This window comes from Sorex fumeus, unplaced genomic scaffold (assembly GCF_029834395.1).
Source record: "Sorex fumeus unplaced genomic scaffold, SorFum_2.1 ptg000098l, whole genome shotgun sequence".
NCBI classification, from domain to species: domain Eukaryota; kingdom Metazoa; phylum Chordata; class Mammalia; order Eulipotyphla; family Soricidae; genus Sorex; species Sorex fumeus.
The window spans coordinates 62,266,918-62,292,666 of NW_026606155.1; positions in this window are offsets into that span (position 1 = coordinate 62,266,918).

Genomic DNA, 25,749 nt, shown 5'->3' on the forward strand with positions numbered 1-25,749 from the left:
AGCATGTGTGGCTGGCCTCCAAGCCATGGAGTAAACCTCCTGGTACTAATCTCAGCCACTCTTGGGTGTTAGTCTCCTATTCTGTTACTTTATGTTCCCCAGATGAATGCAATTTTTCTATGTCTGTCCCTTTCTTTCTGACTCATTTTGCTTAGCATGATACTTTCCATGTAGTACCACTTGTATGTAAATTTCATGACTTCATCTTTTCTAACAGGTACATAGTACTCCATTGTGTAGATGTACCGAAGTTTCTTTAACCAGTCATCTGTTCTCGGGCACTCAGGTTTTTTCCAGATTCTGTCTATTGTAAACAGTGCTGCAATGAATAAACGAGTGCAGATGTCATTTCGACTACACTTTTTTGCCTCTCTGAGATATATTCCCAGGAGAGGTATTGCTGCAACCACTTTTCTTGTTTTGTTTTTGTGCTATACTTGTCTGTGCTCAAAATTTACTCCTGACCCTGTGCTCAGGAATAACCCCTTGGGGGGTTCAGGATATCATATGGCTGCTGTGGTTAGAACCTGGGTCCCACACATGTTAGGAAAGTGCCTTCCTCATTGTCCTATCACTCTGGCCCCCGAACTATCACTTTTTACTTGATTGGTTCATACTAACAATCTCATTAACTCATATTCTCAGCAATAATATCTATATATCTTGGTTTGACGTTTGCATTTTAATAAACCACATGGTTTTATGAACAGATATGTAGGAAAGGAATCTTTGATCACAGAAGAGAACTTAGCCCAAGTACCACTGACTGATCTTAATAAAAGGGAAATTAAGCTTAAGATAGAGAATAGAATACTTTAGCACAAGATCTGTTCCCATATTCTAGGAATTTTACAGTTTTCCAAGAAAATAGTATATAATCTGTTAAACCTGACCAGAGGTCAATCCATGAGGTCTTAAAATGTAGTTTGTGCTATTCAACCCATGAGGATAGCCCAAATGTCCAGCCCCATCATATGTTCTCAATTCCAGGATTGCCCAACCTTTAGAAATGGACACTATAAAGTTGAGGATGTAATGCAAACATCAGAATTGAAGGATTTTATCATTGCATACTTATTATATTGATTTAATATTGTATTGCAACCTATTTTACTATACAAGAACTAGAATAACATGCATTGAACTCTTAGCTTGCGGTTGCCTGAGGCATGCGCCAAACCACGCTGGCGAATTAGCTCAAGAGTTTTCGAAGATAGGCGACTTTTTGTGGCTACCTCTCTCTTGGCATTCCTCGCACATTCATGGAGGTGCTGAACCAGTCGATCGTATTCCTCGTCAATGTTGTCAACAATGGCATCTTCCCATGTTGCCGCAATAGTACCAAAGAGTTCCCAGTTGGTGGTCGTTCTGGGAGTTCTCTTTTTGAACTTTGCAGCCCTTTCTCCCCGCTCTGTGAAGTAGAATTTTGCACGAAGGAGACGGTGGTCCGATCCCGTTCGAAATTTTGGGACAACAGCGACATCAGTCAGGCAAAACCGTCGATTGAATATGATGTGGTCTATTTCGTTGTGGAATCGTCCACCGGGAGACTCCCATGTCCATCGTTTAGATTCTGCCTTCTGGAACTGTGAGTTACCATGAATGGTCTTGGTCGACATGATGAACTCAGACAGTCTCTCACCCTGTTCGTTCCATTCTAGGCCATGGGTTCCGATGTGAAGTTCTTCAGCTGATCTTCTCGGTCCTATCTTGGCATTAAAATCACCCACAATGATCTTGTAGAAGGTGTGGTCTTCTTTATAGAACTTCTCTAGCTCCATGTAGAACTTCTCGATTTCTCTTTCATCATAATGAGATGTTGGTGCGTAGACAACGAAGATAGAAACTGCAGGCAGTGAGCCACATCTATTCAAATGTAAACGTCCGATTCGGGTTGTTAGGCATTCGAATGAATCAATGCTCTTGGCCAAGTTTGTGTTGACAAGGACACCGACGCCTCCAACACCTCTTTTATCGCATGTTCCGAGGAACAATTCTTCTCCGGTGTCGAAAACGGCATGGTGAGATTCGTGCCTTCTTGTCTCGGTCAGACCAATGATGTCGTACTTGATCATTCGAGCTTGTACCATCAGGTCCTCGATGGATGCATCTGATGCTAGCGTACGTGCATTGAAAGTACAGACGATCATTTTTGTCTTCCTTCGTTGTGGCAGCCTAGGTCGGCCTTGAGATTTTGTCGGCCTCTCCTTTCTCATCCTTCTCAGTGCTGCCATGTCGGTGAAGCCTTCAGGGTCAGGTGAATGAGACCAGTTGTAGTTACTGGTTTTGGCATATCGAATACACAGCGGATAGCTTGCCAGGCTCTTCCGTGCGGGCGGAATACTCTCGGTAGCTTGCCAGTCTTTCCGAGAGGGATAGAGGCTTTTGGGGTGACCTCTAATCACCCTTGTAGGTGTTACCATATTTGAACCCTATCAAATATGGTACAACAATTCCAGAAGACGGGTATTTAGTGTTTTATGATGTGTCGCGCGGCCGCTTGCGGCCGCGCGGGTCCGGAAAGCGTCCTGGAGTGTGGCGACAGCTGGGTAGTGGAAGTAGTGTCGAGAGTGGAAGTCTGCCAGTGGGATATTTATCTGGGTAGGGTGGGTCTCCTGTGCACAATTCAATCCCTGGGTGGTTGATGGAAGCAGACAGGGCAGGGTAGGGTGGGGCTCCTAATTAGAATCCCTTTGTCACCTGTGGTGGTGGGAGCAAGCAGAGAAGCTCTGTCCCTGGGTCCGCCGAGCCTGGAGTCCAAGGTCTCAGAGAGTTCCGCTTACCTTGTTCTGTGGGTCTTCAGTTGTGCGTGGGTCTCGGCCGGAGCTGCCGCGTGGGTCCGGAAAGCGTCCTGGAGTGTGGCGACGGCTGGGTAGTGGAAGTAGTGTCCGAGCTTGCAAAGCAGTGCAGAGATGCGATCAAGGAAGACCTCAAAGAGAGAAGAGCAGAAGTACTGGTAGATGCGGCAGAAGCCGGGAAAAGTATTCGTAACGCCCGCCTGTCCTTCGCCAACTATAAGACCAAGATGACTGCCCTCCGACGTCCTGATGGATCCATCACATCCTCCAGAACGGCAATGGAGAAGATTATCCATGACTTCTACTCAAATCTCTTCGATAGCCATGTCCACTTGCCGACATACCAAATTCCACAGGATGGGTATGTCGTTCCCAACGTTCTCCCTTCCGAAATCCGACACGCCATTTCGTCAGTAAAGAAGCAAACAGCACCCGGCCCAGACAAGGTCAGACCTGAACACCTGAAGAACCTGCCGTCAGTACTCATCAATACACTGGCTCGGCTCTTCACTCGCTACCTGTCTGAATGCAAGGTTCCATCTCAATGGAAAACCAGCAGGACCGTACTACTGTTCAAGAAGGGAGACATCCATGACATTGGCAACTATCGCCCGATCTGCCTATTGTCTGTCATCTACAAGTTGTTCACTCGAGTCATCCTGAATAGGATTGGCAGAACACTAGATGAAGGACAACCATGTGAGCAAGCAGGGTTCCGCAAAGGATTCAGCACCATCGACCATATCCACACGATAACCAAGCTCATTGAGGTTTCTCGGGAGTTCAAGATGCCGCTCTGCTTAACGTTCATTGATTTAAAGAAGGCCTTTGATTCTGTTGAGACGGAAGCGGTCATTGAAGCCCTAGCCAATCAGGGCATTCAAGCCCAATACATCAGGATCCTCCGTGAGCTGTATTGCGGATTCACTACCAGGATCTCACCATTCTACAAAGAAGTGATCGTTGATGTCAAGAGAGGGGTGCGGCAGGGTGATACCATTTCACCAAAACTCTTCAGTGCCACCCTCGAGAACATCATGCGACGACTGGAATGGGAAGGAATGGGAGTGAAGATAGATGGTCGGCAACTACACCACCTCCGCTTTGCTGATGACATTGTTTTAATAACACCAAACATCAGCCAAGCGGCACAAATGCTGGCCGACTTTGACCGTGAGTGTGGAAAGGTAGGACTACAGCTGAATCTTACGAAGACAATGTTTATGAGAAACAGCCTTGTTCCTGACGCCCCATTCGCTCTCAATGGAACGACCATCTCCGAATGCAACAGCTATGTGTACCTAGGTCGAGAGGTCAACATGACAAATGACCTGGCACCCGAGCTGCGCAGGAGGAAGAGAGCGGCTTGGAACGCCTTCAAGAACGTCGAAGAAATAGCTAAGAGGACAAAGAACCTCCGGCTCTGGGCACATCTCTTTGATTCCACTGTTCTTCCTGCATTAACATATGCCTCAGAGACCTGGGCCCTACGCAAACAAGATGAGAACGCCATTCAGGTCTCCCAAAGAAGAATAGAAAGAGCTATGCTTGGAATATCACGTTTCACTCAAATGAGAGAACGAATCCGGAGTTCTGACATCCGTCGACGATCAAGGATCAGGGACGCTGTCTCATTTGCCAAGGTGTCGAAAATCAGATGGGCTGGTCACGTAATGAGATTTAAAGACGACCGTTGGACTAGAGCTGTTACTGATTGGATTCCACGGGATGTCAAGAGACCGCGTGGCCGCCCACCTACCAGATGGTCAGACTTCTTTGTCAAGGTCATGAACGATCGGTTTGAGGCCCTCCATGTTCCCGGAGCGAAGAGATGCCATTGGGCTACACTAGCACGCGACAGGGACAAATGGAGACGTTACTGGCGCCCGCTCGAGCAAATCGACGACTAACGGGAAGTTAAGTGATTAAGTGATTAAGTGAACTCTTAAGTGAAATCAAGACTGGTAAGAGGAAGCTTTTACTTTTTCACTAGGTATCTTATTCTATTCATTGTTTCTACATCAGCAGAATAAATGATTAATCCAGATAAGCAACTGATTAATTATGAGGAGTTCATCCCAACATAAGAACAATACATTTTTGGTTCTTGGGCCACACCCAGATGTGTTCAGGGCTTACTCTTCACTCTGAACTCAGGGATCATAACTGGCAAGAATCAGGGGACAATTTGGGGTGCTGTTGATTGAAACCAAGTTGGCATTGTGCAAGACAAGATAGTACCAGCTATACTATCTCTGTCCCCTATAGCAGTTCTATGCACGTATATTATAAAATGGTCATTTTATGATCATTCGGCATTGACAGCTCATGTTTCAGAAGTAGAGCAACATTGCTTTTCAGTAAGACTAGTGTTGATCACAAGCTGCTGAGAACGTTGGAATCTCACATCACAAAGCTCTATGTCATCATTTCACCCTGCAATGTTCAGGTATTTACATACACCATAGCCTGACACAGAGTCCGGTGGCATGGTTCTAGGAGCCTCATTTTATACTCCTGTCTGGAAGGAGCATCCTGAGTTCTGGAGGGTGGCCGATGAGGAGATTATTAGGCTGTGGGATGGGTGAGAGCCCTCCCAACCCCAAGGGACCCAGCCCTGGCAGCTGACCTGCACTACCCAACCACTGCCACTCTCCAGGCTGCTTTCCGGACTGTACAGCTGCTTTGCAGCCACGTGACACATTATAAGACACTTCCTACCCATTTTCTTCTATTACTACACCATATCTATTGTGGTTCAGATAGTAGGCAACAAAAAATAGAGAAAAATATATAAATATATATGTCTCTCAGAGAGCCCTGCAAGCTACTAAGAGTATTCTGCCCGTATGGGTGGAGCCTGGCAAGCTCCCCGTGGCGTATTTGATTGCCAAATACAGTAATGACAACAGGTCTCATTCCCCTGACCCTGAAAGAGCCTCTAATCATTGGGAAAAAACGAGTAAGAAGAGGCTGCTAAAATCTCAGGGCTGGGAGGAATAGAGATGTTACTGGCACCCGTTCGAGTAATTTGACGATCAACAGGATGACAGTGATACAGTGATATCGTGATTTACATACACACCATTCTGGTGGGAATTTGGACAAGTGGCCACATTGCAGTCAGTTTTGTTTTGTTTGCTTGCAAATATTTTAAAAAAAGGTAGTGGAGACAAAGTGCCTAGGCCTGAGGCAGTCAGGAAAGAAGGGGCGAGGAACAGGTGGCAAAGAGGTGGGTCTGGAGCTGGAAAGGGTTACTTAGATGTTTTCCAACCAATTTCCTAAATCAAGTCTTCTATAAAGGCATAAGACATAGAAGACTGAGTTCAAAAACAGTCAGAAATTGAGACTTCCTCTCCAAAGCAATTGAACAAGGAGAAAAAGGGCAGGAAAGAGATACTTCATAAAGCCAGGCCTAAACTAATGCTTTTTGCCCTACACCTTCACATTTACACTTAACCTAAAAAGATTAAAATATCATAATAATTCTGAGATTTCTGGCTCTCAAGATTTCCATTATGACACATCAATAAAGCAAGGCAAGGTGACTGTGAAAGAACGGCTGGCTTTCATTTCCTGCTCATTTGAAGGTCACTTTTGGAGATAAAGATTATATTTTTGCAGAACCAGAGGATACACGTACATTTCTAGAAACTTGTAACATCAGATGTTCTGAATGAGCGAAGGAAAATGAATGATCCTATTAAGATACTTCTGACCATAAATCAGAGGTGTTAAGCTCTGACTGGCTAACTTCAACTTCCCATTTGACTCATCTGAAAATGGAACTGATGTGAATATAGATTGAGGAAAGATGCTCAGCGCCATTAGAGGTGGTTCATAAGCTACCACTCACAGGTCCTAGATTGAAATACAGTATGCCTAGCACCTGGAGACAAATATTTGCATCATTTCATTGTTAAGTGACTTTGTGCGCAAAGTAGAAAAATGGGTGTCATGCTTGTAATACAAAAGAACGGCTTGTATTAAAACTCCAGGGCTTCCAGCAAAGAAGGCTGAGCAATTTTACTAATGTGGAGTACTTGGAAAAGGGTGATTTCATTTTCAGGCTTACCTACCTGCATTTACAAAAGCCCCTCTTCTTCCCTGGGGCACTGTGGCATCCTCTCTCCCTCTAAGATGCTCAGTGCTGTTTTGCTCTGAGCCTCTGAACTCAGGTCCTTTAGCCAAAAACTGTGGCTCATCCCCTGACATTGTTCCAAGCCCTACCTTTCTGAAGTTGGTCCGAGCAGGTGGCAGGGTGAAATTCTGCTTCTCATTCAGAGACAAGGGATTCCATGCTTCTGAACTTGGTTTTTTATTTACAATAGGCAGCTAAAATATTTTACTCCCATGGACTGTTTCAAGTCACAGAATTGGATTTATTCAGGTGTATAAAATACCTGCTGCTTAATTGGTGGCAAATGAAGGTTATTATCGTCCTTTTACTAAATGGTACCACATAGGTAAAAACAAATTCCTTGATAACCAACTTCTCAACCATTAGGTGATACAAATAAAATTTTGTTGGAGGTGGGGGGCTACATGTGGCAGATGGGGTTCATTTTTAGGGTGATGCTCAGGGGACCATATGGTTCTGGGGATCACACCCAGGGCCCTTTAAATCCTCTCCATGGCCTCCAAACATCCTCACTCCTCCCTCACCCCCCCCCCCCAATAAAAACCACCGTGGAATGCGTTTACCTTCACTTTTCAGGGCCCACGTAGTATCTGGAATAGAGGAAACATGCAGCAATGCTTGATTCCTAAATACTGCCGAGCATAACAGATGAAAATAGTCAATAACTTCAGTGGGCAACTGAAGAAGGGGAAACTGACATAAAAATTTAAGGATTAAAAAAATTACTCACACACAAAAAGAAAGTTTAAGGACTATTATCTGTGTACCTAGTGACTGAGACAAGTGTTCTGAGCTGCCTAAATTCTGGAGCCTCCTTCTGAACAGACCACAGGCCTTGCCTCATACCACTAATCAACACAACTTAAAGCTAAATATTAGAAACAGCTGTTCAAATGTTTTGTCACTCCCATGCAGTCTTACATATGGAAATGTGACATGCATACTGGTCTCTGCATAGCACAGCTAAGTCACCTAGCAGGGGCCCTGGTGTTCTCCTTGGCACCACATATTTCTGCCCATTTCTGAGAGCACCTCTAGGGTGGTCCTGATGGTTCCCTAGCACTATAAGGCCCCACGAGGACTGCCTCTTTGGACCCTAGCACTGAACTGAGACTGATTATCACCTGAAGTAGTTCCCAGGCCTCTTGATTGAAAGCATCACAAAAGACACCCAGACATAATATTTAAAAGAAACAAAATGAATATATAATATTTTCTATTTTAATTGTAATTTTTGGAAGCACACCTAGCCCTATTCAGGGGTTATATCTGGTGCTTTGTACTCAGTAGTAACCCCAGTAAAGTGCTCAGGGAACCATATATGGTGCTGGAAATTAAACTGGTCAGTGAAATGCAGGGTAAGCACTTTACTCTTACTGTCTCTCTGGCCCATATTTTCTAATATAACTACTAAGGACACCACAATTAGGGAAATTACACATTAAGGTATTTTTTTTCGAAGAGATTGTTGAATCTTTTCCTTTTGTTTTTGGCCATAGCCACCAGTTTCAGGCCTCAGGGGTCACTGCTGCTCGTACTCAGGGCATCATGCCTTCTGCACGCAGAATATGTATTGCTAATCTCTTGTCATCTCTCGTGTACAAGGTAGGGTAGTTTCTTAAACTTCAAGTTGATGATAAAGAGAACTAAGTTTTCTTCATACTTAGAGTTTACATGATTAAATATGGTTTTTTACTAACACTTCAAAGAAAGCAGAAAAAAAATACTGGAGTGGATGGGAGCAGTAGCACACTGGGTAGGGCACTAGACCTTACAAAAATGCAGTCAGCGTTTGATCTCTGGTATCCCATATGGTTTCCCAAGCCTTCCAGGAGTGATCCCTGAGTACAAAACCAGAAGTAAGTCTCGAGCACCTCTGGGGGTGTCAGAAAAAAACCAAAATCAAATTAACAAACATAAAATGGAGTGAAATTTTATCTTTTCTTATAAAAGATTTTTGGACAAGTCTATGAAATTCTAAAATACTTCAGATTAAGCAGAACTTCACTGAAAATCCACAGTGCATCCAAACAGAGATTTTAATTTTAGTAAATGATCAAGAGTCTGTGCTTCAGATTCCAGAATCTATTTATTCCTATGAAATTCCCAAAGAGGATACTTTAATATTGTTTTGACATATTTTTGGTTCTTGTTGATGACTTTCACACCTATAAACAATTCATATTGATTTTAAGGCTTAAATTTGTTTCTCCATTGAGTCAAGCCAAGGTTTTCTTTTTGTTTTGTTTTATTATAAAACTAAGTTTTTATTATTCCACTTAGAAAATTAAAGTAAAATCATCAAAATAGCAGCTATTTCGTATAAATCCCAAAACTCTTCACTAGTGCTGTTGGGTGCAAAATCTCCGGGCGGCCACGGGAGGCCCCAACAGCTCTCCCCCTCACCACCCGGGTTGGGTGGTCTCGGGCCACTCCCCCAGCCAGAACGGCTCGTGTCATAGGGCAGACAGAGGAGGAAATGAGGGCCATGCCGGTTGATTGATCAGTTGCCATTCATTCCATTCTTCCCACATGCCTGTTCCAGTCTCTTTGAGCTCCCCACCCCCCATTCTAGTCTCATGCTGCCCCTCATTCCTGTCTCCTCTGTCTCTCCCACTCATCTGTCCATCTCGCAGCCTGGGCTCTCACTCTCTCTCTCTCCACATGCCTGCTCCTGTATTCTTCTTCCACATTCATTTCCCTCTGTCCCCCTTGCTAGTCTCTCTGAGCTCCATCTTGCTGCCCTGTGCATGCGTGTGCTCTCTCTCTCTCTCTCTCTCTCTCTCTCTCTCTCTCTCATCTCTAACTCCCTCTTCTCTCCACCCTCAGCACTCTGGGCCAAGGCTACACCCAGTCCAGTAGCAAAATCAACATAAGAAAACCCTTCTTGATGGTCAATAAGGCTCAAGGGGGGAAATACCACCTAGGGGTGCTCCTCTTCTCCTTAGCATCTCCTTAACATCTTAATTAACATCTTAATTCTACTTCTTAATATTACTTATTTTTGTATGGACACAGTAAGAGATACACTGAGGCTTGTAGGGCAGCTCTCCTGAGAACATCTTGCCACAGACTCAGACTACAGTGCTCAGGCCAGATTAATCTTTCCTAACCCTAGCCGGGTCTGAATCAAGTTAATACGTTTTGGATCATGACAGAATTTGTCCATGACCATGCTTTTAACTTACAGTTAAATATTATGGCACTTTGGCCAGGCCCATCTCGATGCCAGGGTAGCACATAGCTCACTGCTTGCCCTGGGTCCATCCAGTCCCTCGACGGGACCCTGCCTTTGGGGGTGGGCTAGGAAGTAAGGGCCACTGAGGCTTAGGTCGAGAGAACAGATGTCCAGGAGGAAAATATTACTGAGAGACAATAAACTCCCACGTTACAAAAGCATAGCATTTACTGTCTTCTTGTGTCCATAGAAAAAGGACATTGCTCTGAATTAACTATGCAAAGAACTTAAGGAGAAGAGAAAAACAATATTTACAAGTTAACAGAGCACAAAGAAGAAGTTACAAATAAATACAAAGGAATGGGAGCACTGTGATGGGAGTAACCCAATAAACCTAAGCTCCCTGCAGCAAGGTGGAAAGGACAAACCAATGTTATCCTAAAGTTAGTATTGGTGTTAAAAATCACAAAGCACTTGAAAAATTTGGTATGTTTAACTTACCACCTATGAAAGTATTTCCAAGGTCTTCCAAACCCCATTAAAAATAAAACAGAGAAGAGAGTAGCTTATCTTGTCTTTTTTCACATCCTCATGCTTGATACTATATATCCTCCAAGAATCATGTTCACAGGGGGCCTCTTTCACTTGTTTATTTTAGCGGTCAGTGTAATAATGCTTGTTGTCCACATATAATGTCTTAAATTCTTAAGTATTTATGCACAAACCCTTGCCCTCATGAACTTATAATTGCATCTGGGAAAGAAACATTAAACATCTTTGAAAGGACCTCCTAAGTAGAGAGCAAGAAGCCCAGAAGCCCCTCCCTGTGACACTTGGCCTGACTGGTTAGAGGTTCAATGTTAGAGCACAAGGATGTATTTCTGCTCTGCAGCACCGGGGCCACTCAGTGGTACTGATCAGGTATCACACAGTGCCTGGGATTGAACTGGGGTACTGCATAAGGCCCCTGTGCTATCTCCCTTGTCCTGATATTCAGTCTTTTGTGTTTTGTATTTTTGGTTGATGCCTTGGTATGCTCAGGTGCTACTCCTGGGATGATATCTGGGGACAACTCTTGGAGGTGCTGGGAAGCCATGCGGTGCAGGGATCTATCCCAGATCTCTGGTGTGGAAAGGACATTCTCACTAGCCCTTTGGGCTATCTCTCCATCCCACAGGCACTACATTTTAAAGAGCCTCTAAGATGAATCATAGCAAGCCACGACAAGTGAAAGACAAGTATTGGGGGTGATGGGGACATGGAACAGGGAACCGGAGCTTGTTCCATGGTTCAGAGAAAACTTCCCAAAGCAGACAGCAGGATTAAGGTTATGAAGATTATGAGAGGGGTTAGGTGTGAATGCCAGTTTGCAGAGTTTGAAAAATTGAATTCCAAACACTGTGTACTTAGTAGAAAACGTCAGTGTGGTTAGATACTTTGAGGCAGATTCCAGAGCTCAACTGCACTTGGAAGCGGAAACAACAACAAAACATAGTGCTTCTGGGATTAAGTGGACCTGTGCTCTTTCTTTGAAATCCCCTATGTGATTCTAACATATAGCCAAAATTAAAAACTACTGCCTTAGGGGAAGTATAGTTGGAGAAAAATTTTGGATTAGATAATGCAGCAATTTGCATGCCTTAAGGGTTATTTTAAGTGAAAGGATCACATTGCATAGTTGTAGGATAATGTTGGTTTGTCCTTTCTGCCTTGCCTGCCACAGGGAGTTTAGGTTTATTGGGTTACTCCCATCACAGTGCTCCTACTCCTTTGTATTTATTTGTAACTTCTTTCTTTGTGCTCTGTTCACTTGTAAATATTGTTTTTCTCTTCTTCTTAAGTCCTCTGCATAGTAAATTCAGAGCAATGTCCTTTTTCTATGGACACAAGAAGACAGTAAATGCTATGCTTTTGTAACGTGGGAGTTTATTGTCTCTCAGTAATATTTTCCTCCTGGACATCTGTTCTCTCGACCTAAGCCTCAGTTGCCCTTACTTCCTAGCCCACCCCTCCCCCAAGGGAAGGGTCCCGTCGAGGGACTGGATGGACCCAGGGCAAGCAGTGAGCTATGTGCTACCCTGGCATCGAGATGGGCCTGGCCAAAGTGCCATAATATTTAACTGTAAGTTAAGAGCATGGTCATGGACAAATTCTGTCATGATCCAAAACGTAATCACTTGATTCAGACCCGGCTAGGGTTAGGAAAGTTTAATCTGGCCTGAGCACTGTAGTCTGAGTCTGTGGCAAGATGTTCTCAGGAGAGCTGCCCTACAAGCCTCAATGTATCTCTTACTGTGTCCATACAAAAATAAGTAATATTAAGAAGTAGAATTAAGATGTTAATTAAGATATTAAGGAGATGCTAAGGAGAAGAGGAGCACCCCTAGGTGGTATTTCCCCCCTTGAGCCTTATTGACCATCAAGAAGGGTTTTCTTATGTTGATTTTGCTACTGGACTGGGTGTAGCCTTGGCCCAGAATGCTGGGGGTGGAGAGAAGAGGGAGTTAGAGATGAGAGAGAGAGAGAGAGAGAGAGAGAGAGAGAGAGAGAGAGAGAGCGCATGCATGCACAGGGCAGCAAGATGGAGCTCAGAGAGACTAGCAAGGGGGACAGAGGGAGACGAATGTGGAAGAAGAATACAGGAGTAGGCACGTGGAGAGAGAGAGTGAGAGCCCAGGCTGTGAGATGGGAGAGATGAGTGGGAGAGACAGGAGACAGGAATGAGGTGCAGCATGAGACTAGATTAGGGGGTGGGGAGCTCAAAGAGACTGGAACAGGCATGTGGGAAGAATGGAATGAATGGCAACTGATCAATCAGCCGGCTTGGCCCTCATTTCCTCCTCTGTCTGCCCTGTGGCACAAGCCGTTCTGGCTGGGGGAGTGGCCCGAGACCACCCAACCCGGGTGGTGAGGGGGAGAGCTATTGGGGCTTTCCTAGCCACTCAGTGCTCAGAAGCACCCTAGGGTGCATTCTTAAATCAATGGGAAGACTTGAAAAATCCTGTAAAAGTGGACAGGTGGAAGGCACAGCATATGAGATGAGCAAAAACGACAACCAAGGCAAGTTATTAGCTGTAGTGGTATTCATTCATTCATGAGACATTTTTCTCTTTTTCCTATGGGAGAGCAATTTGTTGAGTTATTAATTTGTGTTTTTTCCTGCCACTTGTCTTCTCCTTCACTTCTAGCTGTTAAACTGCTTTGGCCTGAGGAAAGATTGTGGCAGATTTTTTTTTTTTATTTTTTTTTTCCCCCTTTATTTTATTTTATTTTTTTTAAAGTTGTAGATTTACAATTTTTTGTGCTTTGGTTTCAATTATACAATGATCAGATACCCATCCCTCCACCAGTGCCCATTTTCCACCACCATGGATAATATCCCTCCCATCCCCATCCCCCCATCCCCCCGTCTCTGTGGCAGGGCAATCCCCTGTGTTCTCTCTCTCCTTTCGGGTGTTGTGGTCTGCAAAAGAGGCATTGAGTGGCAAACATGTTCAGTCCATAGTCTACTTTCGACATGCATCTCCCCTCCTGGGAGGATCCTCCAAACATCCTTTATTTGGTGCTCCCTTCTCTATCTGAATAGCCCTTTCCTCTAGGATACCCGGCTGGCCTCTAAGTTATGGAGTAATCCTCCTGGTGCTGATCTCAGCTATTCTTGGGTATTAATCTCATACTTTGTTACTTTATATCCCCCAGATGAATGCAATCTTTCTATGTCTATCCCTCTCTTTCTGACTCATTTCGCTTAGCATGATACTTTCCATATTGTACCACTTGTATGTAAATTTCATGACTTCATCTTTTCTAAGAGCTACATAGTACTCCATTGTGTAGATGTACCAAAGTTTCTTTAACCAGTCATCTGTTCTTGGGCATTCAGGTTTCTTCCAGTTTCTGGCTATTGTAAAGAGGGCTGCAATGAACAAACAAGTGCAGATGTCACTTCGACTATACATTTTTGCCTCTCTGGGATATATTCCCAGGAGTGGTATTGCTGGGTCAAATGGGAGCTCAATTTCTAATTTTTTGAGAATCGTCCATACTGTTTTCCAAAAGGGCTGAACCAGTGGACATTCCCACCAACAGTGAAGGAGTGTCCCTTTCTCGCCACATCCACGCCAGCATCGGTTGCTTTTGTTCTTTTGAATGTGGGCCAGTCTCTGAGGTGTGAGATGGTATCTCATTGTGGTTTTGATCTGCATCTCCCTGATGATTAATGATGTAGAGCATTTTCTCATGTGCTTTTTTGCCATTCGGATTTCTTCTTTGAGAAAGTTTCTGTTCATTTCATTGCCCCATTTTTGGATGGGGTTGGATGTTTTCTTCTTGTGGAGTTTAACCAGTATTTTGTATATCCTGGATATCAACCCCTTGTCAGATGTGTATTCGGTGAATATCCTTTCCCATTCTGTAGACTGTCTTTGTATTTTGGTCACTGTTTCTTTGGAGGTGCAGAAGCTTCTTAGTTTAAGATAGTCCCATTTATCTATCTCTGTTTTCACTTGCTCGGCCAGTGGCGTGGCATCTTTGAAGATACCATTAGCTTCAATGTCATGGAGGGTTTTGCCAACTTTATCTTCAATGTACCTTATGGTTTCTGGTCTGATGTTGAGGTCTTTAATCCATTTTGATCTTACTTTTGTACATGGTGTTAGGCAGAGTTCTGAGCCTATTTTTTTGCATGTAGCCGTCCAGTGATGCCAACACAATTTATTAAAGAGGCTTTCCTTACTCCACTTCACATTACTTGCACCTTTATCAAAGATTAGATGAGCATATGATTGAGGAGAGATGTCAGTGTATTCAACCCTGTTCCATTGGTCTGCAGTTCTGCCTTTGTTCCAGTACCATGCTGTTTTAATTATTACTGCTTTGTAGTACAATTTGAAGTTCGGGAGGTTGATTCCTCCCATTTTCTTTTTCCCAAGAATTGCTTTAGCTATTCGTGGGGGCTTATTGTTCCATATAAATTTCAAGAGTGTTTGCTCCATTTCTTTGAAGAATGTCATGGGTATCCTTATAGGGATTGCATTGAATTTATACAATGCTTTCGGTAGTATTGCCATTTTGACAATGTTAAGTCTCCCGACCCATGAGCAGGGGATATCTTTCCATTTCCTCATGTCCTCTTTTATTTCCTGAAGTAGCGTTTTGTAGTTTTCTTTGTACAGGTCCTTTACTTCCTTAGTTAAGCTGATTCCTAGGTACTTGATTTTCTGGGGCACAATTGTGAATGGGATTGTTTTTTTCATGTTGCTTTCTTCTCTCTCACTGTTTGCGTATAGGAAAGCCATGGACTTTTGGGTATTGATTTTATAACCTGCAACTTTACTATACGAGTCTATTGTTTCTAAGAGTTTTTTGGTGGAAGTTATTGGGTTCTCTAAGTAGAGTATCATATCATCTGCGAATAGTGAGAGCTTGATTTCTTCCTTTCCTACCTGAATGCCCTTAATATCTTTTTCCTGCCTAATCGCTATTGCAAGTACTTCCAGTACTATATTGAACAGCAGTGGAGAGAGTGGGCATCCCTGTCTCGTCCCTGATCTTAGAGGGAAGGCTCTCAGTTTTTCCCCATTGAGGATGATGCTTGCTGTAGGCTTGTGGTAGATGGCTTTAATTATGTTGAGGAAGGTCCCCTCTATACCCATTTTGGCTAGGGTTTTCATCATAAAGGGGTGCTGGATCTTATCAAATGCTTTCTCTGCATCTATTGATATGATCATATGCTTTTTATCTTTTCTTTTGTTGATATGGTGGATTATGTTGATTGATTTCCGAATGTTGAACCATCCTTGCATCCCTGGGATGAATCCTACTTGGTCATGGTGTATGATCTTTTTGATGAGTAGTTGGATTCTATTTGCTAGTAGTTTGTTGAGGATCTTTGCATCTGTGTTCATCAGGGATATCGGCCTGTAATTCTCTTTCTTTGTGGTATCTCTGTCTGCTTTTGGTATCAGTGTGATATTTGCTTCGTAGAAACTGTTTGGAAGTGTTTTTGATATTTCAATTTCGTGGAAAAGCTTAAAGAGTATTGGGAGTAAGTCCTCTTTAAAGATTTGGAAGAATTCACTAGTGAATCCATCCGGGCCAGGACTTTTGTGCTTGGGGAGACTTTTTATTACCATTTCAATTTCCTTGATGGTGATAGGTCTGTTCAGGTATTCCAGGTCTTCTTGGTTCAGCCTTGGGAGTCTGTAGGAGTCTAGGAATTTATCCATTTCCTCGAGGTTTTGATGTTCCGTGGCATAAAGCTTCTCAAAGTACTCCCTGAGGATCCTCTGAATTTCTGTGGTTTCTGTTGTAATGACCCCCTTTTCATTTCTGATTCGGTTTATTAGGGTTTTCTCTCTCCCTTTCTTTGTGAGTTTTGCTAGAGGCTTATCGATCTTGTTAATTTTCTCAAAGAACCAGCTCTTGGTTTCATTGATCTTTCGTATTGTTTTTTGGGTTTCCATCTCGTTAATCTCTGCTCTGAGTTTTATTATTTCCTTTCTCCTGTTCGGGTTGTGCTCCTTTTTTTGGTCCTTCTCCAAGCTCTTAAGCTGTGAGGTTAGGTTACTTATGTGTGCTCGCTCCTCCTTCCTGAGGAATGCTTGTAGAGCTATAAACTTTCCTCTTAACACAGCCTTTGCTGTGTCCCATAAGTTTTGGTAACTCGTGTTCTCATTTTCATTCGTTTCTAGGAATCTTTTGATTTCCTCTTTGATTTCCTGTCTAATCCACTTGTTGTTCAATAGTGCACTGTTTAATTTCCAGGTGTTTGATTTAGTTTTCTGTTTTTGTGTGTGATTTACTTCTAATTTCAGCGCATTATGGTCTGAGAAGATTGTTGATACAATCTCTACCTTCTTAATTTTATGGAGGCATGTTTTGTGGCTCAGCATGTGGTCTATCTTGGAGAATGTTCCATGTACGCTTGAGAAGAATGTGTATTCAGCTTTTTGTGGATGAAGTGTCCTGTATATATCTACTAAGTCCCTTTCTTCCATTGTTTCCCTCAAATGAAGTATGTCCTTGCTAAGCTTGAGTCTGGTTGATCTATCAAGAGGTGACAAAGCAGTGTTGAAGTCTCCCACTAGTATTGTGTTGCTATTGATGTCTTTTTCCAAATCTATGAGTAGTTGTTTTAAGTACTTTGCTGGTCTCTCATTAGGTGCATATACATTTATTATTGTAAGTTCTTCCTGTTGTACAGATCCTCTGATCAATAAGTAATGGCCTTCACTGTCTCTTATGACCTTCCTCACTCTGAAATCAATGTGGTCTGATATAAGGATGGCTACCCCAGCTTTTTTATGGGAGCTGTTTGCCTGTAGGATTGTTTTCCAGCCTTTGACTCTGAGTCTGTGTTTGCTTTGACTATTGAGATGCGTTTCTTGCAGGCAGCAGAATGTTGGGTTCAATTTTCTAATCCATCCTGTGTGGCAGAATTTTAAGGCCTCAACTCTTACTGCTTCTTAAATGATTCTTAACATTAAAGAAATTATTTTAGATATATTGGATAATCTCCAGAAAGGACCAAACATGGTTTTCTAAATACTCTGAAGAGCCTCTTCCAGTAAGTGTCCCCTTAGTCTGTGGAAGCAAATGTCACTAGTGGATCTACATAGTGCTGGGTCCTTTACTGAAAGAACAAAGGTTATTTTGTTTTTTTTTGGGCGGGGTCATACCTGTTGGTACTCAGGCTCTACTCTCTGCTTGATGCTGTGGGTTTCTTCAGGTTGTCTTTTAGGAACCTTTTGGGGGTGTGTAGGATGACATTGCTTTGTCCTTTCTCCCTTGCCACAAGGAGCTTAGGTTTATCAGGTTACACCCATCACAGTGCTTTGAAGTCACTCCCATTCCTTCATTTATTTGTAACCACTTCTCTATGCTCTCTTCCCCAACCAGTTAATCAGCTTCCCCCCGCCCCCATCAGAATCTGTTAATTTGTAAGGTCAGATCCTTCTAGAACACTGAAATTGTAATGTAAGTTAATATTGCTTTTCTCCTCTCCTTATGTCTTTTGAATAGTTTACTTTAAAGCAATATCCTTTTTGTATAGATACAGGAAGACCATTAATATTATGCTTTGTAACGTAGGGTTTAATTAGCTTTGAATATTATTCACTCCCAGGCATCTGCTTTCTGACTTAAGCCTCAGTTGCCCTTAGTTCCTAGCACCCCCAAAGCAGGGTCCCGACAAGGGACTGAATGGACCCAGAGCAAGTGGAGAGCTATCCTGGCATCGAAATGGGCCAGGTCAAAGTGCCAAAATTCTTAACTATAAGTTAAAAGCTTGATCATAGACAAATGCTGTCATGATTCGAAAGTAATGACAAGACTAGGACCCTGCTATGGATAGGAAAGACTATCTGGCCTGAGCACTGTAGTTTGAGATTGAGATGGAGAGCAATTCTATAAGCTTAAGGTATTTCTTACAGTATCCATACAGAATTATTTATATTATGAATGCTTATTTGTTTGTTGGACAAGGAGAGGAGAAACACGCCCAGGGGATTCCACTCTAGGGTGTGTTGTCCTGCTGAGAGAGTATCTGTCCTAGAAGAGGCTTTCCCCGAGGGAAAGAACTCTACCCCTATTGATTGTGACCACACCTATGTGTAATTGTTACTCCAACCCCTCATGCTTTGGGATTTAACTAGACTGGAAGAGTGGGCTGGGGGATCAGTATCCAGATTCCAGAGCCAGAAGAAGAATGAAGGGGGATCGAGGAGAATGAAGTAGAATGGGGGAGGAAGAAGCAGGAGGAGAATCAGAGGAGAATGGAGATGGATTGGAATAAACTGCCAACTAAGACCAACCAGCCTGGCCCTCATTTCCTTCCTTCGCCTGCCCATCGCCATCGACCTCCCCAGGATGGCAGAACCGGTGTGAGACTACCGAAAGCAGGCTGCGGGAGAGATAGACCACCGCTGCCACTGCTGTCTTTTTTTGAGTTTACACAGGGGTGGAGATCAAACCCAAGCCTGCTACATAGATAGCATGTGCTCCATCCTTCAAGCTCTCTCCAACCTCAAATACTGGTTACATAAGAACAATGAAGGTCCTAGAGGATTCGGAGCAGATCTTGTCTTTATCTCAGTCTTTTGCCCATTTCATAATTGAGAAAGCAATCATTGATCCCCCTTATGTAATATATACATAAGTTTGGGTGATACCACCCAGGTATCGTCTGCTTAAAGGTGTCCTGTCTGAGGATCTTTAAACTAGGGGAAGCAACAATCGAAGGAATTCCTCTAATTCATATAAATCCCACCATTCTTTCTCCGCCATTCTCTTTCCAGAGTCTCTTGGTACTGGATATATCTATTGATATACCAGCTGAATCCCAGTTTTCTTTAAACTTTACAACTATGCAAATTCTTCTTAAGGATGTTACTAGATCAATTTGCCTTTGCTAACCTTTTTGGTGATGTTTCGATTGCTAGTCCAACCTAAAAAGAAACACAAAGGGAAGGGGAATTTTCCCTACTTCCACAATGTGTTCTAGAGAGGAAGGGAAGAGATGAGCATTCACACTAGATTAATGCTGTTTGGAGCTGGGGACAATCTTTCTCTGTGAAAAAGACCTGAGAAAGGGGCCACAAGTAGTGATCTGAAAGTCCTATAGTCAAGAATTTCAAGAGACAGTGATCAGTGTTTCCTATTGGTATGAATTTAATTTAATTTAAGGAAAGTAAAGTAAAGATATATGATCTAGCTAAGGTACTGAAATTCTGGTAACATCACCACCTTAATATTACTCTAGGCCATATACAGTGAGCACAGTACATGGCAGTGATCATACTAGGGGTCAGGAATGAAACTGGGCAAACTGGTCTCTGGATAGGGCTTATAGCACAGTGAGAATAGCAGGCAAGGAATAAAGTTTAAATCATGCTGTAAAGAGAAGCACTAGAAGGAAATGTTTTGTGACTGTGAAGAGAAATGGCTGATAGAGAGTAGTCGGAGATGACTGTGCCAAGATGATATTTAAGCTGAATGCTGAAGGAGTGAGAAGTGTTTGGAAAAGAAGCTGAGGAACCTGAGTTTAAAAACATGGCCAGAGCAAAAGAACAGTTATCTGGGGGACAAAAAGGTGTGTAACAGTTGCGGTGGGTCACTGATAATCCTGTGGTGAGAGCTGAGAAGCAACACTGCATGTATAAAATAGCACCGTAGCACTGTTGTCCTGTTGTTCATCGATTTGCTCTTGCGGGAACCAGTAACATATCCATCGTGAGACTTGTTACTGTTTTTGGCATATCAAATATGCCGCGGGGAGCTTGCTAGGCTCTGCCATGCAGGCAGGATACTCTCAGTAGCTTGGCGGGCTCTTCAAGAGGGACAGAGGAATCGAACCCAGGTCGGCTTCGTGCAAGGCAAACGCCCTACCCACTGAGCTATCGCTCCAGCCCCAAGTATAAAATAATAATATGAAAACTCTTGCAAATCATATTATCCAATAAGGGTCTTATTTTGTTTTGAGGCTACTCCAGCAACGTTTAGGGGTCACTCCTGGATCTGCACTCACGAATTACTCCTTCAGGTGCTCTGGGTACCGTATGAGATGCCAGGTTTCAACCTGCATCAGCTGCATGCAAGGCAAGTGCCCTCTCCACTGTACTCTTTCCAGCCCCACAAATAATACGGGTCACGGTCCTCCCGTTGTTCATCAATTTGCTCGAGCGGGCCCAGTAATGTCAACACTGTGACACTTGTTACTGTGTTTGTCATATCGAATACATCACAGGGAGCTTGCCAGGCTTTGCCATGTGGGAAAGATACTCTCGGTAGCTTGCCTGGCTCTCCGAGAGGGGCGGACGAATCTAACTCGGGTTGGCCATATTGGCTGCATGCAAGGCAAATGCCCTACCACTGTGCTATCGCTCCGGCTCCCCACAAATAATAAAACTTTTAAAAGGAAATATGTGAACTTCCAAACTTACTGCTTTTAAACAAGCTAAACAGAGAACATAAGATATAGTTTTAGGGCTATTTTCTATATATACAATGATCCTATCTCTAAAAGAGATTGTTTTACATCTTCCTTTTCAACCTGTTTAGTTCTCCTTTTCCTCCCTTCCTTCCCATCCATCCCTCCCTCCCTTCTTTCCTATCTCCTTCCCTTCCTTTCTTCACTCCTTCCCTCCATTTTTCTTTCCTTCTATTCTTTCTTTGACTAATTTTTCTGACTAGACCTCTAGTGAAATGTTGAACACAAGTAACAAGACTATTTTTATTTCTGATTTTAGGAGTATAGTGTACAGTCTTTCACCATGAAGTATAATTTTAAGAATTAAGTGCACACAGCACACATACACTATCTATTAGAACTACAAAAACTTAGCAAGTTTGCATATACAAGATAAATATGTAAAACCTATTGCATTCTATATATATTGACAGTAAAAATTGAAATAAAATTAAATAGAAAGTAATTAAACTTATGCATCTAAAAATAAAATATTTAGGAATAGTTTAATAAAAGAAATGCAAGATATAAACACTGAAAACTATGAAATACTGCTGAAAGAAATTAAAGGTCTAAATTAATACAGAAGGACACCTATGTTCACAAGTCAATAGACTTATGATTATAAAATTTGGTGCCTAAGCAATAGTACAGTTGGGTAGGGCATTTGCCTTGTGCATGGCTGCCTGAGTTTGACCCTTGGCACCCTATATGGTCCCCAGAATCTGCCAGGAGTGAACTCTTATTGCAGAGCCAAGAATAATCTCTGGGCACCACTGAGTGTGGACCCCTCCAAATCAAAAACAACAATAGAAAATAGTATAAAACTTGTATATTTCTTCATCAAGTAGTTCTTGAACACATGGTATATGTTATTAGTTGAGTGTGTGCATTCATAATAAAGCTTCTCTACTGAATATTTCTATCCCCAATGATCTTACTGTCATGTTTTTGAAGTACAAGAGGTCTTTTCTGCATCAACTCTTATTTAGGCAGTCTTCCAGTCCTTAGAGCTAAGAGAGCCAATTGTTTATTACAGATCTGTTGCTCTTCATTTTGGCACTTTTTCCTGAGAGAATCAAGGAAACAAGTTGAATTCTTTTGTCTTAATAGTCAAGGATCAGAAGGTATCAGACATCCTGCAATTACCCTGGAATATGGAATTATTCCAGAGACTTTAAAAAAACCTACTACAGAACATTGGTGACATTATTGGACTTTTAAAAAATGAAAGAAGAGTATCAAGTTCATATTTTCTATTGTTTACCCTGTTATGTTCAGCTGGTAGGGCGTTTGCCTTGCACACAGTTGACTCGGGTTCAATTACTGGTGCCCGCTCAAGCAAACTGATTAACAATGGGAGGACAGTGCTACAGCCATGTTCCAAATGTAGAAGTTGCTAAAATTATTCAGTAATAATCATCAAATGGTTAAATGTTTATGTAACCCGTTATTCATGGGAATCTAAATATCAAGATTAAATTTGAGAAGTAACATAATATCCTAATTTTTCTTTACCATCTGTTAAATATACTTTAGAGAGCATATAAATCAATTTTCTATATTTTTCATAGCAACAATGATAGGAAAGTTTGAAGAAACCTGAATTTCAGTGCTATTTGTTTAGAAAAGACCAGAAAGTCAATTATGCTGACTGGACTGAAAAGAAAAGAACCTGGTTTGTGACTGAGAACTCTGGGTTCAATGGGACCAGGAACAGAGATTCTCTGCTTGTATCCCTCTCTCCTGCAACTCAGCAGTCATGCCCATAAGCCATCCCAGGCTAGTGCCACATAATCTTGCCATCAGCCACCATCCAGATCACATGTCTTTCTCTCCAAGAAGGAAGCATAACATGATGCTCGCCATAACCATGCCACTGGTCCCCACACTAGGTTGTTTCACCTAGGGCACCCCAGAGCGGGGCAGGTGAGACCCCTCCCTTTCCCAAGGGACCCAGCCCCGGCAGCCGAAAATCTCCAGAACTCAACTGCTGACCTGCTCAGGGCTGCTATCCACACACTCAGGCAAAGCCTCATCCATGAGTGAACCTTTTTCTGCAGCTGCATGACACTTCATAGGACACACCCTATTCATACTCCAAGAGTACTGCACCACTTTTGATGCGACTCAAAGTAGGAGGCAACCAACCTTAGAGGAAAATATATTATTTCAGTTCTGCTTTTGGGGCAGGGATTGGGGTATGGGATGGAAACACCTGAAATATGGTGGTGGGATGGTGTATGGTGGTGGGATTGGTGTTTGAATATTAAATGTAATCAAATATTGTGAACTACTTTATAAAATTTAAAAAAGTTTAAAAAGAAAAGAACCTGTAGTCTTTAGGAAACATTATTTTTGTGCATGGAGGAAAGACTAAATGAAGCTAGTCTTAGAGAATAATTCTAAATTCAGAAAGGCATTGGTGAGAGGTATCATAAAGTTAAGGCACTTGCCTTGTGTGCAGTGGACCCTGGTTTGAGCCCTGGTGCCACATATGGTGCCCAAAATACGGTCAGGAGAAATCCCTGAGCTGGGATGACCCAACTTTCCTGTTTCCCAGCCCACCAAAAAAGTGGGGAAACTTCAATTCTATATAGTCTTTGAAGAAGCAATTTTCATTTATCCAGCTTTGATTAATATTTTCCTTCTTATAAAAAATAGAAAAATCTGAGTTTCTCTAAAGAGTCTCTATTTTCTACAGCTCAGGCAGCAGAGTGTTCTGAGAGAAAAAATGCTTTTTTCACTATACATTCATCATTATGGGAGCCTGTCCATCACTTAAAACATTCAGAAAATGCTCAGAAATAGCCTTTTTCTCCATCCAAACAATACAAATAAGAATGACTGTGTGTTTTCCATTGTGAAAATGGCAATATCACAGTAATAATAATTTGCCCCTTCCAAACATCTTAGTGAATCTCAGAGAGGTGATCTGAGGACCTTTGTGTCCATGGACACACAGAAGGAACAGAGAAGGTACTTCTAGAGGCCCACAAAAGATTACCTGACAGCTGCACCTGTTAGGTTTGAGGGGATGTGGGGGGATGGGGTCACACTTCCACTTCCAATGCTTTGCTTATCAAATTTTACTCTTATGTTTTCACGTAAAAATCATTTTACTGAATTTTGGGAGATGTTATCTTGCTAAGGTTGATCAGTTGGTTAGAAGAAGATAAAATGCTTTCTGCTTCACTAAAATTGATAGGCAGAGGCTAGAGAGTAACTATGGGGGTAAGACATTTGCTTTGGATACCACATATGATCCCCCAAACTCTTCCAATAGTGATCCCTGAGCACAGAGCCAGGAGTAAGCCCTAAACACTGCTGGATGTGCCCACCACTGCCCCCTACCCACCCCACCCCCCAAAAAAATACAGGTTTAGCACTTTGCATAGATAAGGCTGAGGTATAAAAATATTCAAGAGATAAAAATTCTTTTCAAAACACCCAAAATTCAGAATGCACAAATTAGTATTTTGAGATGAGTAAACTTATTACTTTGGGCACATTTTTGTAGTTTTCTCCTGACTAGATACGTATTGTATGGAAGTAGATTCAGATGTATAGCTCTGGGCACTGTGCCAGAATTGGATCTTTTAAGTTCTGAGTTAACCATTCTTCATGCAAGAGATATAACAAACACAAGATACTGCAATAGCTTATATTGTTAGCAAATCTAGTAAAATCACACTTCATCACGGCTAAACCAGCCTCCTCTGGCATCCCTTTTCCTCTTAAAATGTGAAATTATTCATAACAAAAATGTCAGGAAGAAAATAGTAAGATGAGGTCTGATTTCTAGTCCTTTTATTTCCTGTTTTAAGATATGAATGAGGAATGGGGATTATAAGAAAATTAATTTTGGGCATAACAATTAAGAGATTCTTAGATGAAAAGCAAAGATATGTGTGTTTGGTGAGGTTGTGAGCAGTTAGTGCCAGGCTGGGAAGCTGTAAGGGTTGAGAGAACTCATGAGGAAGGAGAATTTAAAATAGCAAGGAAACTTTCCAGGCACTCTCATTCAAGGAATGTTAGGTGATTTGTCCTGGGTGTCAGTGTCAAGAAAGGTGGCTAGACAGGTTTGAATCAGATAGTCTGCTTTCAATGTCTGCAGCTAATTTGCACTATTCATCAGTGTGGAGCTTATGAAAGGATAAAGCAGTCAATCTTGGTCGAGTTAATCTTTAAAACCTTTGGTTGCTGCCTCTAAGATGGCCATTGGTTTTCTTTCCTGGATATTTTACCTGTATGTATTTTAACCTGACACAAAGCATCTGTGTGACCAAATGGAACATATAGCAGAAGTGACAGCATGTGACTTTCTAGGCTAAGTCATAAAGGACAATAACATTTCCACCTTGTCCATTAAGCTCTTCTTGAAGAAGTCAGTACTGATATCCCAAGGATACTCAAGGGAACTTATAGAAAGGTCAATTGTGAACTAGCTGAAAATTGCCTCCAGCAGCTATCACCGACACAGCAGCCTGTGAGTGAATGAGTAAAGCCATCCTGGAGGTGGATTCTTCCTTTAAATCCAGTCATCAAATTACCATAACTTGATCACTTGATCACTTGCCATCCCGTTACTCATTGATTTGCTTGAGCAGGCACCAGTAACATCTACATTCATCCCTGTTCGTGGTAGTGTAACCCAATGGCATCC